The sequence below is a fragment of the Colobus angolensis genome, unplaced genomic scaffold, assembly GCF_000951035.1.
Source record: "Colobus angolensis palliatus isolate OR3802 unplaced genomic scaffold, Cang.pa_1.0 Scaffold388, whole genome shotgun sequence".
In the NCBI taxonomy this organism is placed as follows: Eukaryota; Metazoa; Chordata; class Mammalia; order Primates; family Cercopithecidae; genus Colobus; species Colobus angolensis.
In genome coordinates this window covers 51705-57370 of record NW_012117243.1, presented here as the reverse complement: position 1 = coordinate 57370, position 5666 = coordinate 51705, and the positions used below count along the sequence as shown (strand labels likewise).

Sequence of the window (5666 nt, the reverse complement as noted above, 5' to 3'; positions counted from 1 at the left end):
CATGGAATGGGATGACTGAATAAATACTACTATCTAGCATCATTTCTCTCAGGCTTTAGTAGGACGTGGGCAAGGTTAGGGAGGGATTTCTTGCTAAATTCTAAAGTTAAACCCAGAGAGAAGGCAGTCCAGTCCAGGGGCCACTGTGCCTCCATTATGAACCTTCATAGACTCTTATTTATTTATTTATTTTAATGATAGATTTAGGGAGTAAAAGTGCAGTTTTGTTCCATGGATATATTGCTTAGTGGTGAAGTCTGGGCTTCTAGCCAGAATAGTGTACATTGTACCCAATGCTAGTATTTCATCCCTCACCTCCACCATCCCACCATTGCACGCTGCCAAGTCTCCAGTGTCTATGATTCCACCCTCTGGGTCCATGTAATTTCATTGATTACTTTAAAATTGTATTTTGATTGTTAGGAGGCAGAGTTGGTTTTAAGCATCTATAATTTGAAAATGTGACTGGAAACGTGATAGTCAGTTTGCATGGATAAGAATATACTTTTGCTGCTGGCCTTTTCTTCAATATATTATTCTGCCGACAAATTAGGGCCATTAAAAATTCCTTGCAGTAGAGGCAGTTGATTATTTAAGGTAAGACTGTGGATACCTCTGTCAGCCTTTGACAGAAGACACAAACCATGATTCAGAACCTGTAATGTAAACCTTGAAACAACTGAGTAACTTAACAGACTTGAATCAAGCATAAACAATGAAGTGGTTTGAAAGGGTTGGTCTCCCCAAAATGTCACGTTCCACGGAAGAATGCTTTCTCTATTTGATCTGTCACTAGAGCTCTCAAAACATGACACTCCTTGAACACAATATACTTTGATGATAAACTAGATTAACTTTCCCAGTACAAGTGAAAGGCCACCTGTTGCCAGAATGGCCATATTCCTCGTTGGCTGTCTTGTAGCTGTCATCACTTCAATGCAATCTGCAGCCGACATGCTGGAATATAATGAATATGTCAGAAGTTGGAGGTCAGCCATCCAAGTACATGAAAACTTGGCTCGCCTACAGTGTCAGCATGGAGGCCTCCCTATCATCTTGTGCAAAGGATTTCTGCACCACTTGATTTGTTTGCACAGAGTTTGTTGCTGTTGGATGGGGCGTATTTCTGAGAGGCTTTTTGACAGCCCATTCAAATATTTTCAGTGTGGAAAAACAGGGCTTCTGGTTTCAAGCTCTTCAAATAATAGGTGTTGTGAAATGCTGTGGAAGCTGATGGTGGTGGGGATCTGTTGTTGGTTTTAGTGTAAAAACACCCATAGAGACTGTTAGAAGTGTTTTGGTTGGAGTGGAGAGGAAGATGGGTTGGAAGATTAGAGCTACTGAGGAGATCTCAGTGGTGCTCAGTTCCTACCTTCTCCTGCCCATCCTTCACTTTCAATGGTATTGGGTCATGTGGACTACAAGTTCTAGGCACTGGACGGTATAAAATAGCACATCAGTTGTAGTGATATGCTATACATTTATTATAGAGAGAGTGCAATATACATCTATGTTCCCAGGTCACAATGCTGAGTAATAATGAAAGGCTTTTGTTCACTCGTGGCATGTCTATTTGTTCCCTGTTTTTTCTCCCAGTAAAATCTGATTTGGCTAACAGCACCAGAAAGAGGTCCTCTGAAGTCTTGGTCAGTGTAATTAAAGGATCATGAGTAATTCCACTGGCTGAAAGTAAGAGAGTTTAAAAGCAGTCTTAGCTGTTGTGAAATGTTTGCCCCAAACCTTTAAAGATGTGAAATGTTTGCCCCAAACCTAAAAGAATTCTGTCCTTGGCTGTAGCTAGGGCAGAATTTCTCAGCCTTGGCACTCTTGACATTTTGGATCAGATAACTCTTTGTTATTGGGGGCAGTCCTGTGCATTTTAGGATGTTTGGCACCTCCCCAGTCATGACAATGAAAATATCTCCACATGTCCCAAACTGAATATCCCAAATGTCCCCTGGGGCCCACTGTGGGGCAAAACTGCCCCCAGTGGAGAACCACTGAGTTAGGGGCATACAAAGGTCCTAGAAGGATATTACATTGAAATATCATAAAGAAGCAAATTGTATGCATAAACCCATCCTCCCAACTTCACCTCCTCAGTTTTAACATCAGAATATCAACTGAATAGGAGGAGGATACTTCTTGTACTCTACACCATAATTCACATTCATACATCCTAAGCATGTGAGTTTGGGTGGCCAAGGATGCAAGATCATCTGTTTGTTTTGGTAATAGCAACAATATTAGTTCTCATTTACTGAGAAACTGAGCCATGTACTAAGTCACCTATGTGTGTTATTTCGCTTGCTCCTAATGACAAATGTAGAGGTTAACTATATTATTACCTTACTTTTTTATCAGATGAGTACACTAAAGTTTTGAGCATTTAAACTGCTTTCCCAAGCTCATACCCTTTGTAGGTTGCAGTGGTTTCACCCAGAGCCTGTATGTTGAAGTCCTTCTGCATAGTTCTCCCTCTATGGCTGAATCACAGTGGAAGGAAGCCTGTTCCCGGGGTCTGAACTGTTATTGGTCCTCAACAGCTGATGCTCAGCAGATTTCTTTCTAGCACTTTCACATACTTTAGGCCTCAATGAGTCACATCCCATAATCGTTTTATGAGAACAAAGTGGCAAATAGCTAATTTAAAATTATCCCTGTCAAAAGAAGATAAGAAAATTACATGTGGGTTTGATAAAAAACATTTTACATCTCTTCTAAAACACTTGTTAAATTTTATCAAGCTGTGACCTTATAAACTTAGACCTATAATGTATCAGCAAGCGACATGCTCACTAGGAATCCAAATCCTCACTCAATATTCACTTTGCATTAATTAACTCAGTGTTTAATTTTGCTATTTGTTTCCATCATCTTTAACATTTCCTACATGTGGTGACAAGAAGAAATATTTGACTACCGCTCACCTTTTTTTTCTCTCTCTTGTTCTGCTAGTGGAGGTTTAAAAACTAGTGAAATGGTTGAGTCAAAAACATTGAGCAAAACAAAACAAAATAAAAACAGAGACACCAATTAATCCACAGTCTGAAAAATGAACTAACAAATTTGCCCTTATCTGTGTTATCTTAGTCCAATGCCGGAGTTCCTTTCCTCCTTTATTTATACACTTTTAAAATCTTCCCTTCAGTTTATCTCCATTTATCCTGCTACAATTCCCCAAATTGGATATAAAAGTAATATAAGAAGAGTCCTTCCTCTTCGTTTCTATTTTAATCTGTGCATTAGGCCATTTCTTCATTAGTAGTTAATAGACACTCAGCAAATGTTTACTGTCATACAGAGCTCAGTTGACAAATCAGAGTAGAAAACACATCAAAACAGAAGAGATAGACAAAACTTAGCTATATGGAAAAGAACTCTACTGCCATTAAATGGTGCAGGACAGAAAGAATGGTGAATTGTTAATGCCATATTTCATGGATTCCTTTTTAAGAACTCTTTTTCATGGAGAATTTCAAACATACAAAAGTAGAAAGAATAGTAAATGAACATATACTTGTCACTCAGCCCCAAAAGCCAACCATCCATGGCCTTGTCTAGACTTTATTAGTTATCTGTTAAGATGAAATCAGTCATCCCATATTGTAGCAGCTTAAAACAAAATACATCTATTATTTCACAGTTTCTGTGGATTTGGTCTTTGCATCAGGCTTATTCGGGTCCTTTGGCTGTGATTCTCTCACAGGCTGCAGTCGTCTCAAGACTCACCTGGAAAGGATCCATTTCCTAGACCCGATTCAGTTCCTCATTATTTGTTGGCTGTAGACCTCCCTCTGTTCCCTTTCACGTGGGCAGCTCTACAGAGAGCATCTCACAATATGGAGTTTGCTTCATCAGAGTGCCAGCAAGAAAGAGAGAGCAAAGGAGAGCGAGCAAGAGAGGAAGATTCAGTCTCACGAAAGAGGTACCAGACCGCCCTTGCCATATCTATTCCTTAGAAAAATATCACTAGGTCCAGCCCACACCCAGCGGGAGGGGATCACATGCCAGGAGGCAGGAATCCTTGGAGGCCACTTCCGAAGTCCGCCTACCATGCCTCCATTCATCTCTACCCTCCAACATTATTTTAAAGCAAATCCCAGATTTCATGTTGTCTCTTCTGTAAATATTTCAACATACATGCCTAAAAGATAAGAGCTCCTTCAAAAAATATATAACCAAATATGTCAAAAATATTCTCAAATATCCAGTGTTGAAGTTTTCAATTGTCTCATGAATATCATGATGCACTGAAATTGATTATGTTTTAAAAATATATGTTAAGTCACTTTTTTTTTTTTTTTTTTAGACGGAGTCTTGCTCTGTCGCCCAGACTGGAGTGCAGTGGCCGGATCTCAGCTCACTGCAAGCTCCGCCTCCCGGGTTGACGCCATTCTCCTGGCTCAGCCTCCCGAGTAGCTGGGACTACAGGCGCCCGCCACCTCACCCAGCTAGTTTTTTTGTTTTTGTTTTTTTAAGTAGAGACAGGGGTTTCACCGTGTTAGCCAGGATGGTCTCGATATCCTGACCTCGTGATCCGCCCGTCTCGGCCTCCCAAAGAGCTGGAATTACAGGCTTGAGCCACTGCGCCCGGCCAAGTCACTTTTAATCTATTGTTTCTCTCTTCTCTCTTGCAATTTTCTTGTTGAAGAAGACAGCTTGTTTGACCTGCAGTTTCCTGTAGTCTGGGTTTTGCCAGTTGGATCCCTGTGGTGTTCATTCATCATGTCCTTTATATTTCCTTATAAATTGATAATCATTTATTTTTAAGATAGCATTTTTCACAAATTGAAATTAGGACACATCTTATCATCAAAGGCATTGTATTATAATTTCTCAGGTGACAGTTATGATACTGTTGTCATTGCCCAGCCTGTGTAAACTTGTCTTGGCTATTTATATTGTTATTGCGTCAATTGAGTCGTGTGGTATTACGTGTGCTGGGTTTAATTGCCATACATTTTTTTTTCAAAAAGACTATGCTATGATTATGTATTGAAAGGAAAAATTACTGTGTGTGCAGAAACACAGAGACAGAACAGAGGGGTATAAATTTGATATATTCATGACTAGACCTCAATAACTCCTTGATATTGGTGACAGCAAGCCAAGTAAGAACATTTGAGAAAGGAATGTGTGTCCTGATATTGCCTGAAAAGATCAAGGAAGTACCAGTATCAACACTTGCCAACTGGTTGTCAGTCCTTTGGAAGAAAATTCCATAGTCAATAGAGGAGTATTCTATCGTGGTATATTCAAAGTATGTATTATCTTTCAATAAAATAGTATGGAAAAACATAGATAGACTATTTAAAAAATCATAGAGGCCAGGCACGGTGGCTCACACCTATAATCCCAGCATTTTGGGAGGCTGAGGTGGGTGGATCATGAGGTCAGGAGTTTAAGACCAGCCTGGCCAACATTGTGAAACTTCATTTCTACTAAAAATACAAAAATTAGTTGGGCGTGGTGGTGTGTACCTGTAATCCCAGCTACTCAGGAGGATGAGGCAGGAGAATCACTTGAACATGGGAGGTGGTGGTTGAAGTGAACTGAGATTGTGCCACTTCACTCCAGCCTGGCCACAGAGCAAGACTCCATCGCAAAAAAAAAAAAAAAAAAAAAAAAAAAAAAGAAAAAACATAGACTAATTTCAAGGCATA

General features: G+C 39.8%; 1 pseudogene; it reads left to right on the top strand.

The window, feature by feature from the left end:
* Window positions 1-891: 891 nt before the first annotated feature.
* LOC105520747 overlaps window positions 892-5666 on the top strand; it is a 53695-nt pseudogene continuing 48920 nt past the window's right edge.